We start from the raw sequence: 14,558 nt of genomic DNA on the forward strand, positions 1-14,558 counted from the left end.
CTCCGCAGCGCCGCGCTCGATTCCCGGTCAGGGAAGTCCTTCCGCGCACCCCGCGAGCCCTGAGGACCAGGCCCGCGCGTCCCTCAGTCCTGTCAACAGCTTTGCCAGTCGTCACCTTTGACGCATACCCAGGAGCTGCACCCGGCCAGCCGCGTTCTTGTCTCTGCATACCCCACAGGCAGCTCCCCTCACAGGAAACCTTTATCAGGCCTGGGAAGGGGAGTGGAGGCGCCCCCGTGAGGCCGGGAGCACGAGAGTCATCTCAAGAGTCACCGCGGCGGGCGCGGGGAGGACCGGCTGCTGTCCCAGGGATATGGGAGGCTGAGACTGGAGTATCGCGAGTTCAATGCCAGACTCCGCAAACTACGGAGCCCCTGAGCAGCTCAGCGAGACCCTGTGTTCGAATATTATAAAATATTTAAAAAGGGGCTGAGGCTGTGGATCATTGGTAAAGCAGGAGCTAAAGGGTTAAAGGTTACTACCAGCCTGTTGACCGCCGCAACGATTTGGACCTGGAGGTCACTAAAAGGTCCTTCCCGCCGAGGGGCAATTCCAAGGCTTAGCTCGGGACGCGGAAGTGGGCAGGTCGGGGTCCCTGGGGACGCACCACGGCGTGTATCTCCCTGGTGGCGAGGTGGAGCGCGGTGGCCCGCGGCTGGCAGAGGGCGCGCGGCCACCGAGTTGTCTTCAGGAGGAAGTAAACAAAAGGCGGGGCACCGAGAGGTGGCCGCGCTGCCGTGACTCGGATTCGAACCGAGGTTGCTGCGGCCACAACGCAGAGTACTGACCACTATACGATCACGGCGCGCCACAGGCACGACGCCGGGGGCGGCGCTCGATCTCGTGCTGATGGAAAGGCCGGGATCCACGTCCTGCGCCCTGGCCGCCATGCAGGGGGCCTGTGCCCGGAGCGCGCAAAGGAAGGCCAGCGCCCTCGCTGCAGCTCCGCCGCGACCTGGGCACCGGGCCCCTCGGGAGTCATGGGCGTCACCGCCCCCACTTCTCCCGCACCCGCCGGCCACGCTCTCTGCCGCCCGCCGCCGACCGCAGCCGAGCTGAGCGCGGGGAGCGCGAGCCCAGGGACGGCCGTCGGGGGGGCGGGCGGAGCAGGCAGGGGGCGCCCGCGGTCCAGGCGCGGCGAGTGGGCCCCGGGCGTCTGCGGGTCGCGGCCGCTGGAGCAGCCGGGGAGGGCGGGGGAGGCCACGCGGGTCTTCTGGCCTGGAAATGCCGCCGGCCTGGCTTTCGCTGTGGGCAGCGCGAGGCTCGGGCTCAGTCTTGCGGCCTTCTCTGTCCTGGAGAGCGCCACCGCCCTCCCTGGCGCTTCGCCACCTGAACCACTGGGTGTGGGGCTCCTGAAGGGACGGGGCCTCGCAGGAAGGGTCCTGAAGGCCGTCCACCAAGGGTGCTGGGGTGTCCGGGAGAGCCTGTCCACGGGTGGGCAGCGGGTAAGGGCGGGAAGAGGGAGAGGAAGCAGAGGTGGGAAGGCGGCCTGTGAGGGCCGCGCGTTTGGGGTCCCGGCGGTGTCGGCGTCGGAGTCCGAGTGACCTTGGTTTCGGTTTTCTTTCGGAAAAGAGCGAGGGGAAGCGCCGCGTTAGGTTGGGGCTGAGGTGAGGACAGGGAAAGGGAGCGCAGGGGAGCGCTGTGGAGTGGCCGCCCGCAGCCCAGCCGGCGGCCAGGGCCCTCAGGCGCGACGAGGCCCGGGCAAAAGGGATTCCCTGACCCGGAATCGGGCCCGGGCCGCGGCGGTGAAAGCGCCGAATCCTAGCCACTAGACCACCAGGGAGGGATGGTGGTCTGCCCAGGTGCGCCCTCTCGTGCTGGCTGCTGTCCTCGGAGGCACTTGTGAGACCCAAGGCGCCCGCTGGGAAGGCTGGAGCCGCAGGAGCCGGGCGACTCCTCACTGCCACAGCGCATCCGCCACCGCCCTGCCACCGAGGCCTCCCACCCGCCCAGGCCTGGGCGCGTCTCTGGGCGGAGGCCAAGCACACGGAGCCCGCCCCGGTTCCGCCCGGTCCAGCTTTCGCACCTCCCGGCTCCAGCGCCGAGCGCACCCTCGTGGCCACCGCGGCTTCTCTTCCTGCCTGGCATTTCTGAGCCACTTGGCTCAGACACTTGGCTGGGCCATGGTTCTGTGTCCCATCTGGATAGGCTGGTAGTGACACTCGGTGTGACCACGACCACTGTAATAGATGCCATTAAGGTTGTGGACAACGTGTAGAAGTGAAATATAGAAAAAACTGATTTTGACAGTGGTTGTCCCCTTTCCACTTCTACCTGGGAACACTATTGCTGTGTGGTGTCATTTGGACTGTGATGTAGCACAACTCATTTTCTCATATATGGAAGTTTCTCAGAAAATTAAAGACACCACTGCCCTAAACACAACCCAGAAATTTTGTTTGGATTTATTTCCCTTGAAATGTGAACACATATATCCCCAAAGGATGCTACCAAAATGGTCACACCAATCCAAGAGAGCCACCCCTTCCCTAGGTGTTAGATATTCCATTTTCTTCCAGCACTAAGACCCCCATTAGCTACAGCAATTTATGAGGGCTAAGAGTTTGTATGGAACAGGAGGACCATTGCATATTGGATCATCCTCACCATAGGAACTGTACCCAAGTTTGGCAGGTATGGACAACGTTGCAGATGTGTGTGTATGTGTGTGTGTGTGTTTATATATATTCCAAATATTGGAAAGGAAAGTTGAAAAATCTCTCAACCTCAAATATCAGGACAGTAGGCAATCAAAACAGACTAATGGCATAGATTAGAGGTCACGTACCACCAAACAGAGAATGGGTCCCTGTCAACCACAGCCCCACAGAGATCATCCCCAAAGTTCACTTCATGACACCAAAGCCAGAAACCCACAGTGACGCCACTGATGCAACAAAATACTGATGGCAGAAGGAGAGGAAGAGAAGAGCCACGTTTCATATGTAAGCACTGACAAGAACTGTGCAAAGCCACCTGAGAGTCTCAGGGCTCAGGTCTGCCCAAGGTGCCTGCTGGGGGCAGGGTGCCACTGGCTCCAATCCTGGGCCTCAGACAGGCTGTTTTTTAAGGACGTGGCCACTGCTGTTTCCCGCAAGGAATAATATAGAGGTAGTCTTCGGAATGCTAATTCCCCATTGGCACTGGAGGGAGGACTGGCATTTGTTGGTATTCCTTCATACTAGAAAAGTCCAACCAAGATTTGATAAGAAAACAGGACCGTGAGAAAGGGAAAAACCTGACAGGAAGCACCCAGATTTCCTCCTTGCTGTAGTTTGGATCTGGGATGTCCCCCAGGCTCATGTGTTGAAAGCCTGGTCCCCAGGGCACCAAAGTCCAGTGGTGGGGCTCCTGGGAAATGACTGGATCACAGGGCTCCGATCTCCTCGGTGGATTAATTCATTGTTGGGTTTGGAACTGAAGGACTATTGGGAACCCATTGAAACTGTAGGAAGTGAGGCCTAGTTGAAGGAGGTAGGTCACTGGGAACATGCCCTGGGTGGGTATGTTTTCTTCCTGGCCCCTTCCTCTCTTTCTCTGTCTCTCTCCAGCCCCCCACCCGCTCCGTGCTGGCCATCATGAGGTGAATAGCTCTGCTCTGCCACACGCTCCCCACCATGATGTTCTGCCTCACCACAAGACCACAATCACGGGGCCAAGCCAACTGTGGGCTGAAACCTGTGAAACCGTGAAGCAAAATAAATCTTCTGTCCTCTAAGCAGATTTTCTCAAGTGTTTTGTCACCACACAGAAGAGCTGACACCCTCCCTTTGCACAGGTGGCTTGGTAGAACCACGCAACAGAGGCCAGTCTTCTCTTGACCTGAGTGATTAGGTCACTACCAAGAAACGATCATGGTTACTGGAGGACTCTAAAATATCTTGGAAGTTAAGCTGTGCAAAACATGCAACAGCATATCTGTGTGTGATGTCCACTGGGGCCTGCTGATGTGGCCCTCCCCCCAGGCCTTAGCACTGCCCCTACTGGAAAATCATGGATAGGTAGAAGAAGAGAAAGTCTGCCACCCTGGCAAGTTCACAAAGAAAGGGCAATTGATAGAGTTGGAAGTAACGTGGAATATGATTTGTTATCGTTCCTGGGGGAGATAAATTTGTAAAATATACAAAAGTTAGAAGTATCAGGTAAACACTGTGATGTAGCAATTGCACGGCCAGTTCTCTGCACCACGGAAATGAGGTAGTGGTACAAGAATGATGGGCAGCATTATTTTTCAACATAAAATCTCGAACCAACCCAATTTCAAAACCATTTGGAAAAGGTCACTGAAAACTGCAAAAACTAAGAAAGAAAGGTTTTTTGTTTTTTGGTTTTTTTTTTCCTTTTGTAAAGGAAGTGGATAATCATATTGGGGATGGCACTGTTGACCCCCTCCTGGGGCTAGGGTACTCGTGTACCTGTCCACTCTGCTGCTGATGAAAAACAAGAAGAGAACCATCCCAGAGTTGACCTCAGTGGTGGCAGCCTGTCCAGGAAGGCAGAACAAGGGTGAGATGGCCCTACACTGCAGGGTGGTGCGGTCCCTAGCGCCCTGCCGTTGCTAAAGAGATGATTGGTAAAGAGCTGAACGGAGGCTAAAACGACCGGGCAAGAGCTGTTTGCCAAAGAAGGAGGCTAAGAGTCCCTGGGTGGGCTCCAACCACCAGCCTTCCGGTTAACAGCCGAACGCGCTAACTGATTGCACCACAGAGACGCAGTCCTGAGTCCCCTCTCTAGGTGGTGGGGAGGAATGACGGCGCGCCCTAGGGTTTGCAGGGCCCCCGACCAAGTTCCAAAGCCAAGAGCATCCAGGGATTCACGCTGTGAATCTCGGTGTTTGTCGCCTAGGAGACTTGGCGACTGCGGGATTCCGAGCCAGAAGGGACTCGGAACGGCCCTGGCCCAGCGCTAAGTCACCCCGTCTCAGGAGTCGCAGCCCGGGGAGACGCCGGGTGGGTCCTAGCGGTGGCCTTGTCTGTTCTTTGCGCCAGGATCACCCTGGGAAAGTCCTGTGCCCACACGACCGGCCGCTCGCCCCTGCATTTCGGATTTCTGTGTGCATCGGTGGGGCTCCACGAGGCAGAGGTCGACGACGTGGTCCTGGGTCCCCTCGCCGACTCCCGGACTCGGCCCTCCTCGGGCGCTCCCTTAGGACTTGCTGGATTAAGCCATGGACGTCGTCACGTAGGAGTCCCCCCGAAGAACCCGAGGGCGGATTTCCCAGAGTTCGGCAAAGGCGAGGTTCTTGTTAGAAGGCTCCCCTCGCGGTGGTCTCCTGGTAACCCCGGGAGGCCGGGAAGCCCTGCGCACGGCCTGCGCGGTCCCAGCCGGAGCTCCCGGGGCTGGGGTGGGCGAGTGGCCGCGCCGAGAGCGGGTGGCCTCAGAGGCGGCGGCCAGCGGGGAGCGGCGGCGTGGCGCTGCACCCCGCGACGGGAGTGGGCCGAGGTGCACGTCGCCTAGGGCCGACGCTCCGAGGAATCGGTTCCCACCGCAGCCGAGAGAGAAGAAAGGGGAAAGCAGAGGCGGGAACGCGCGGTAAAGGCGACGACCTGCGGCCGTCCCCGCAGAGCTGTCGCCTATTCCAGCTCCTCGGCCTGGACAGGACGCGGAGGAGCCGCCCCGCGGCGTCTCGCGCGCTTCGCCGTAGCGCACCGAGGACAGCGCTCCGCGCGGTCCGCAGCAGCCTCGGCCGGAATCCCAGAGCGCAGGGCCCTCCGCCGACGTGGCCTCCCTTTTCCTTCCATCCACTCTAACCTCCGCGGCCCTGGGCCGCTTTCCTGGACGCCAGGGCGACACTTGCCTGGGCCCCAGAGTTCTCCGGGTCTGGGAAAGGAAAGCCTACGTGCGTATCCCGTCTCGGCCTAGAGGACAGGTTGGAGCGGTCCTTTCCCTGCCCGAGAGGTGACAGGGCCAGTCCTCCCCAAAGCGCAAGCCTCAAAAAGTGAGGCGCTGCCCCTGGATCGTCCGAAGGTGCCAACCAGCTTGTTCTGGTTCGGGTTTGCAACCTCAGTGGGGCCTTTCTAAAACCAAATGAGAAGTGAGAAGAGAGATTCAAGGCTACCTGGATATTTTAGGTCAAGTCTAACCCGTGTCCACTGTAACTGTACTGATCTCTGTGTGGTGCTGCGGACGGACCCAGCGCCTCACACGTGCCAGGCTCCGCTCTAGCACCAGCCCAGCGCCAGCAATTTTTAGCATTTATTTTGCTAACAGTAAATGACTCCAGTGTAACACAGGCTAAACTGCAGGGATCTTCAGTGGGGGAGCACAGGACTTTTGACAAGAAGTAACCATCTCTTAGATGAAGTGATACAAAAGTTCCTTCATCCTGGAAAGTCCCTGGAGCCCCTTTTAATGTTTTATTTGGTGGTGGTGGTGGGAGGCGATCGCATCTTTCAAAGGGCGCAGCACGTCTGTTGTAAGGTTGGGAAGCCCGTCTCTAAACTTTACTGAGATGGCCTCATGAGGCCAGGATCCCGTGGGGCATTGGTGGTTCAGTGGTAGAATTCTCGCCTCCCACGCGAGAGACCCGGGTTCGATTCCCGGCCAATGCACGCCTTTTCTTGGCGCAGCTCGGAGCCCCGCTTTCGCCTTCCCTCCCCTGGTCTCCAGCAAACCCTGGGCAGGAAAGACCACAAAGACCACGACCTCAGGGTCATTTCCCAATTGCCACACAGGACGGGACCTCGGCAGGCACAGGCTGACTAAGCAGTGTCGGTTTGCCTGTCCTCCGCTCCCTCCCGTCTGTGCTCTGCAAACACGCGCCACCCTTTTTCCTCGGATCTGGAGGCTCCTGCGCACAGATTCACTTCCTGCACTTGGACAGGGCACTGGACAGATCATTGGGCCCCTTTTCCTTGCAGAAGGGGACCCGGAAGGGAACGCCCGATGGCAGGGCCACGGGACCCGGAGGCGCGGGAGGCGCGGAGCCCAGACCCGCTCGCGCCCAGGTTCTGCGCGTGGCCGCCGCCGGCCGGACAGCCGCCCCTGTGTCTGGTGGCCACGATCAAAGTCAGTCCGCGGCGTCTGGGCAAAGTTCAGGGTGGCCCAGGAGCGCGGCGAGGGGGACGCCCTTCTAACCCTCCTGCTTTCGCCCCCCGACGGGCGCCCTGCCTTCTGCGCAGAGTTTGGATCCCCTGGGGCTCTGCAGCCCAGCCCCCCCCACCCCCCACCCCGGCACGGCCTCGGGCGGCGTGGGATTGGAGGAGGAGCCCGGGACGAGCCAAGCTGCGTCCTGTCTGTGGACCCCGCCTGTTTTCACGTGCTCTTCGCAGCCAGTCCAAGTGCTGCCCACTCCAGCCCACTGGCCAAGGGCCACCGGTCCTTTACTCTCATGAAAAGGCCTCGGGAAGAGCTCAGAGGGAGACGCCAGCGACAACAGAACTGAGTAGAATTGGCTCCAGTCTCCGGGGAAGCTCTCCTGCCCTGTTCCTCCTGCCCCCCCCCCTCGTCCTCCTCCTGCGCCAGCCCCCTGTGCCCCTCCTCCTGCCCTGCTCCTCCTGCCCCTGATCCTTCTCCTCCTCTTCCTCCTGCCCTGGTTCCCCCTCTCCCTCCTCCTCCTCCTCCTCCTCCTCCTCCTCCTGCGCCAGCCCCCTGTGCCCCTCCTCCTGCCCTGCTCCTCCTGCCCCTGATCCTTCTCCTCCTCTTCCTCCTGCCCTGGTTCCCCCTCTCCCTCCTCCTCCTCCTCCTCCTGCCCCAGCCCCCCCCCGCCCCTCCTCCTGCCCTGCTCCTCCTGCCCCTGATCCTCCTCCTCCTCCTCCTCCTCCTCCTCCTCCTCCTCCTCCTCCCCTCCTCCTCTTCCTTCTTCTCCTGTACATCCTCCTCCCCCTCCTATAAAGTCCTGCAGGCTCTGTTTCCTTCTTGCTCCTAACTCCCTCCAGGGTTGATTCTGAAAACCTGGGCAGCAACCCAGATTATTTCAACACCCCGGTCATTTGTTGGTTTTGGTACTGAACTAGAACTTGCCTCATAAAATAGTTAAGTTGTCCCTTGATTTAAATTTTCTGGAAGAAATTGTACAGGGAATTGGTATCACACACACACACCGGTCTCTCTCTCTCTCTCTCTCTCTCTCTCTCTCTCTCTCTCTCTCTCTCTCTCTCTCTCTCTCTCTTTTCCCCCTGTCCTAATTAGTAGAATTAATTAAAAAAAAAAAAACTACCTAGACTTGGTGCTTTGTTTACCAAGCTTTTGAGCTGTTGATTCCAGTTTTAAATACATGAATACTTAAGTAGACTATGTCTCCTTTTGTATATACTGCTTTGATTCTATTGATAAATTTCTATAGATTGTATTTATATTGTTAGTCCAAAATATTGAATTTCTCTTGAAATGTTATTTTGATGCATCTGTTATACTTCAGTGTGGTTTTAATCACCCAATTCGGGGTCTCCAGCTGTCTTTCTGTTAGTGATTGCTTGTTGTGTATGGTTTTTTTTCCATTAACTTGGTTGAGATATATTTTGTGGGCCATTTAGGGCAGATCATGGTTGGGAATGAAAGAAGTAATCTCTAAACCTCAGGTGCATCCTATCACCTGGTGGCACTTCCAGTTTAACCTTACCCTCTTTGACGTTCTACCTGCTGGATCTGCCAATTACAATTTGAGAGAGGCTCAAGTCTCCAGCTAGAGTGTGCATTTGTCTATATCTCCTTGCAGTTCTTTCAGGTTCTGCCTGACACATTCTGACACTCTCCTGTTAGGGATATGCTTATTAAGGATTGTTATATTTATCTTCTTGGGGAACTGACCCCTTATTGTAATATAATATCCTTCTTTACCCACAATGATTTTCTTTGTCTTGAAGACAAAGAAATATTGGCCTAGTTTCTCTCTCTCCAACTTTTTACTTGTAATTTATCTTCCCATTTAAGGGAATGTTGCTTGCTGGGCACGGTGGCCCATGCTTCAGTCCTTAGTCTGAGCTCCACTGGAGGCTGAGGCAGGAGGATTGCTTGATCCCAGAGGTTTGGAGCCACACTGGAAAACGAAGTGACAACCCTATCTCTTAACCTTTTTAACAAGTTGGTTTCTGTTTTGGATGTTGGTCTGTATGCCAGAAGGTTCCATTGTGATTAGAGCAAGAAAATTCAAGATGAACCACAAAAGGAATTTTTCTTCAATGAGTCTGACATGGCGATTTATGAATTCCTCACTGAGACAGAGAGTAACCAGCCATAATGACGACAGAGTGGTGCCTGTGCCCAAATTTTGGTCAATTTCTTATCAATGAGAGTCAGGGGAAAGGAGGAACTGTTTGCACAAAGTTGTTTTGTTGACATGCTATTATTAGGGTGAAGGCCTGGAGCTTTGCCTTCTTACATGAGCAAGCCAAGGCCAGGTGTGGACAGTGACACAGAGCTTGAGCCCTCCCAGGCAGAAACCGCCAACTCATCTCTAGCTAGGCAGCTTCCTGGGAAAACACCCAAACATGTTTCTTTCTTCTGCTTCCCATGAACATTTGTCACCTTTCCTTTGTTTCCACACCCAGCAGAGTGCTAAGTTGTTTATAGTCAGCCCCATTTTTGAAGCACTAAATGCTCAAATAAGCTCTTTAAACTGTTTATTGATGCACTAGAGTTATCCCTAGTAGAGAGGTTCATTATGGCACATTTGTGCCTGCACAGAACGCCATCAATCTCACTCCCCAGTACCTTTCTTTTACTTCTCCTGCTCTTTAAATTATAATGTGCTCAGGTTCTCTTTTAACAACTGAGGCCAGAGGAGCTTTCCTGCAATGCATACAGATTATTTTGTGATGCCTTATCAATTTTTATTGACTATATTTGTACCTATTTAATATTGCAGTGTTTTGTTCACATAAACACTGTATAAAATGTAAGGGAACTTGGGTACACATACCCTGGAATGAGTGCTCTTGGATTCCTTTACATTGGGGGATTTCTAAAACCATCCAGCTTGTAGAAATAAATAAATATATAAATATATAAATAAATAGAAAAAATAAAATAAAAACCATCCAACAGTAGGGTTTTTGTTTGTTTGGGGCAGAGTGGTACTGGAGATTGAACTCAGGGGCACTCCACCACTGAGCCACAACTTCAGCCCTATTTTGAATTTTATTTAGAGACAGAATCTCACTCAGTTGCTTAGCTTAGGCAGCGAATGTGGCCCATGTTGGAAACTTCCGGGGAAGGTGTCCTCTGCTGCTCTGAGCCAAAAGGTGACTTTATCACATTTTCTGGGTAGAAGTGAGATCCTTGGGTTAGTCGGTAGTTTCTCTGGATGTCGTTACACATCTCTGATGACGTTTGAGTGTTCCCTGCGAGTGTATTCCAGGGAGTCAGTGTGCGCACTCTGTTTCTGAATCCTGCGACCTGACTTCAAGTCTGGTGGGACGTTTTGTCTAGCTTGGATAAAGTTCATTTTCTGGATTTCTGCTTCCACATCCTGATTTTTCGTCCAGGGAAGAAAGCTTCTCTGAGCAAGGTCTCCACCAGATCCCTACTGTTCCTCCTGGTCCCCAGTCATTTGTGCTAGGCACCTGTCACCTGCGTTGCCAGCTCCTCATGAAATGGAGTCCCTGTGGCCAGGTTCTGGGAGAGGCCATGTCCACAGGGGATTGGACATATCGAATTTGGGTGACTAAACCATCCTCAGATATCTCCCTATCCCTGCCACCAAGGTACCCAGAGAGCCAACAAGGACCCCTACTCATCCCTGCCAAACCCAGTCCTCTTGTGAACCTCAGCGTAGAAGATCTCTTGCACTGAAAATGTGGTGGCCACCAGATCCTCTGCCCCAGACACCTTGTAATCTCACCATCTTTTGGGTAAATTGTTCATTGGAGAAGTTGTGATGGCATCAGCTTAGGTGTGATTGTGTCCTACTAAGGGAGGGATAGTTTTCCAAGTCCTGTGTTTTGGGCGGAGAGCTTATTTAATTCTGGGTGGTCGCTGATTTTTTTCCCCACTTGTTCTTTTTAGTCATTCATGACAGTAGAGCACATCTTGACGTATTTATCCAAAACTGCAGTGCATCTTCCTCTCATGAACATCCCAGTCTTATGGTTATACGTGCTGTGGAGAGTCACTGTGGTGTATTCATATATGTACATAGGAAAGTTATATCAGGTTCATTCCACTATCTTTTGATTCTTTATATTCAGAATTTCTACCTCTGACGTCCCCATCTTGGACACTGAAGGCCATGGTGACAGCTGCTGTGGAAGTGACTCCAGGAAATCTCAGAAAAATTGATGTTCCATTCACTTCCATGGAGCACACTAAATCTACTCTTTTTGTGATGTTTTGGCATCCAAGTTGTTGAATGTCTCATTAATCTCTTTTATTGCATGGTTGTGTTTTACTGGCTGAATGCATCACAGTGTAACCATTAGTTCTCTATGAACATTTAAGTTACGTCCAGCATCTCTCTCTCTCTCTCTCTCTCTCTTGCTCTCTCTCTCTCTCTCTCTCTCTCTCTCTCTCTCACACACACACACACACACACACACCATGTATTAACAAGAAATCCTGTTTGTCGGCATGTTTTGTAAACTCCATTTTAAATTCCTTATTCTTCAATACTGTGAATGAATATTACAACCAAAAATACAAACTCATTCAAATGTTGTGAAAGCAGAAGTGAAAGGAAAGTGACCAGGACACTCAGAACAACCAAGAGGTCTTTATTGTGGTGGTGTCTGTTTGACAGGGGAGAGAGAGAGAGAGAGAAAGGGGGAAAGGGAGGGGGGCAGGGGTCAGATATGGATTTCCATTGCACCAGAGGGATGAGGGCTGAGTGCTCACCCTTGAGTGGGAGCTGAGTGTTCACCCTTGAGTAGGAGCTGAGTGTTCACCCCTGAGTGGGGCTGAGTGTTCAGCTCTGAATGGGGCTGAGTGCTCAGCCTTGAGGCAAACAAGCGATAAGGAAGCAGACAGACAGGGGTCCAGTGTCCAGCCCACTCTGCAGCTAACAAGAAGCCTATGCACTTTTCTTTTGTACTTCAATATTAAGGGGAGAGAACTTAGCTTGGAGGTTGTTTCCTTCCAGTCTAGGTTTAATGCAGGCTGCACTAGATCATCACATTTGAGTCATGCAACAAATCCACGAAGTACTTAATATTCTTTTTTCATAAGACATTTGCAAAATTGAGGCATAGCACATTCATATAGCCAGCCCACGGGCCACTGCTGGATCCAGGACCAAAAGAATGAGCTTCCCAAAGGGAGACAAAACCTAATGCTTTTGTAGTAATGTCAGTTTGTCTGACACTATCCAAGTGAGGCAGGAGATGCGGCAGTCTGGCTGAGCACAAATCACAAGCCACTGAAGCAGGAACAAACTTTATTTTTGAACTGAAAGAAAACACTTCACACAGCTCCAGGGGAATCCTCCCGAATGCCACGCGGCTGGTCCAGGAACCCCCAGCAGGAAATATCTCTCCCAGAAATCCCTCCTCCTGCACTTCCCCAACCAATGGGAACTCTCGCGGAATCCCCGGAAATCCCCGCGAGAACTCCAAAATAGTGCGAGAACTCAAAAGGTGCGGCAGAGGCGGATAGTAATGCCTCACCTGTCTATCAATACTGTTGGCAAAATGCCAGGGGCCATACAGACTCTGCGGTGGCTCTCAGCATCTCTCCCTTTTTGTTTAATTAAACAACAAGCAATGTGGCTTAGGGACCGTGCCTGTTAGGCAGTCCAATTCAACATATGGTCCTTACCCGTCATCGGATGAACTGACCTCTAGGCGTCAGCCTCCTGTCTTAGGTTGGTACCACTGCAATTGGATCATACCCGTCACTGACTACCGGTCCAGCATACAGCCATACTTGTGGATAGGCCTTTGCACCAGTGGGGGGGGTGTGGTTCTTTGCCTCACCTCTGTTGGCCCCCAAATTTGGCCTTGGTGCCAGAGGGGGGGGTGAGGTTCTTTGCCTCACCTCTGTTGGCCCCCAAATTTTAGACCATCACTAGTAGAAGGGAGGAGGATGCAAAATGCCATGACACTAAGACAATTGAGGGCTCCTTTGAAAAATTGTACCACCGGTGACACCATCAGCAAAAATACTCCAGCACTACCACAATTCGCTGTACCAACAGATAGTTCACAATGCATACAAGTGATACATAGTCCAGGCAAGTTCTGCAAGCAATTGAAAGCAGAGGAATCTGTCAATATGTCCATTTCCTCCCAAAGGAAATTGACTCCTTAATTGAGCATTACTTGTTGAGTTATTATTCATTGATGCATCAGTTTTTACAGTTTTTTGTGATAAATATCGAAGAAGCTGTAGTTTGGTTTTATCTTTGTCTTCACCAGCACTGGGATGAAGATAGGAATTCTGGCAATGATGCTAAGAAAAAAATTATGTAACATTCCAACAGGCACTAAGAAAACAATTTTTTGAACTATTTACATTATCCTGAACAGAATTATTAAATATAATGAGAAGGAAAGGTGAAAGTAAACAAACAGATCTCTTAACCTCCTTATTTGTTCACATATTAAAACAATTTTCAACAGCTGTTTACCCAATCTAAATTAAACCAATTAAATCACATGAATAATAAAAATTCGGATCCATTTATTCATGAGCACTCCTCATATATGATATATGGACATACGCACATACAGGCATACAACACAAAACAGAAGTGTGCACACATAACATACAACACATAAGACAATAGTAAAGGCCTTGTAGCTTTACCTAGGTGAAATCTCCATTGCAATGTTCAAAAACTCCACAGTCAAAAAATAAAACTGATCAGAAAAACATTAACCTACGTCTGTATGAGCTCAAAAATAAAATAGAAATTTATGATGTGGGAAAAGGCAAATAATAAAATAAATATTGAAAAAAGCATCTTGGTTAATAACTGTCGCAGTTGTAGGAATAGCCAAACTGGAGTTCTGGATATCAGCTGTTATGGATTTGAGTCAAATCATCTTCCTTTTGGTCTGTAGAAATTGTTTTAGTTAATCTCTCTGGAATCCAAATCGGCTGCTGTTCTCCCTGTGGAAAAACACAAACAGAACCCCGACTCCAGACAATCACTGGGTCAGGACCTTTCCATTGTCTTGTTAGAATATCCTTCCAGAGTACCTTAGGATTATGTACATTTTTTGGACACATATGCCTTTCCGCAGCACTAAGCCCTGAGGAATCCAAATTTAAAAAGTTTAGAGTAAAAAGGGTTATTTTAAGTTTATCTTTGGGTGATACATACCCCTTTCCAATTCCCTCTTTTTGCTTTAGTAAGTACATTTTAATAGTTTGATGAGCTCTTTCAACTATGCCTTGTACTTGTGGATTGTATGGAATTCCTGTTATGTGAGTAATGACAAATGATGAGCAAAATTGTTTAAAAGAGGTAGAAGCATAACCAGGACCATTATCTGTTTTTAACTGTTTTGGAACGCCCACAGTGGCAAAATTTTGTAAGCAATGAGCTATAACATCTTTAGTTTTTTCTCCAGCATGAAGGCAGCCCATCAAAAATCCGGAAGAAGTATCAACTGTCCACTCGGCCGAACCGCGCCCCCGCAGCCGCTGCGGGAAGTGCACGGCCGCTCCCTCCTTAACTCGCG

General features: G+C 51.8%; 2 non-coding genes across 2 annotated transcripts; one reads left to right on the plus strand and one right to left on the minus strand.

Moving 5' to 3' along the window:
• Window positions 1–733: 733 nt before the first annotated feature.
• Window positions 734–805, minus strand: Trnah-gug (transfer RNA histidin (anticodon GUG)). The gene has a single exon. It is a non-coding gene; the product is annotated as a tRNA-His (tRNA).
• A 5,675-nt stretch (window positions 806–6,480) lies between these two features.
• Window positions 6,481–6,551, plus strand: Trnag-ccc (transfer RNA glycine (anticodon CCC)). The gene has a single exon. It is a non-coding gene; the product is annotated as a tRNA-Gly (tRNA).
• The last annotated feature ends 8,007 nt before the right edge of the window (window positions 6,552–14,558 follow it).

Source organism: Marmota monax, unplaced genomic scaffold (assembly GCF_021218885.2).
Source record: "Marmota monax isolate L192 unplaced genomic scaffold, Marmota_monax_Labrador192_F-V1.1 WCK01_AAM20220418_F8-fsc01527, whole genome shotgun sequence".
Classification (NCBI taxonomy): Eukaryota; Metazoa; Chordata; class Mammalia; order Rodentia; family Sciuridae; genus Marmota; species Marmota monax.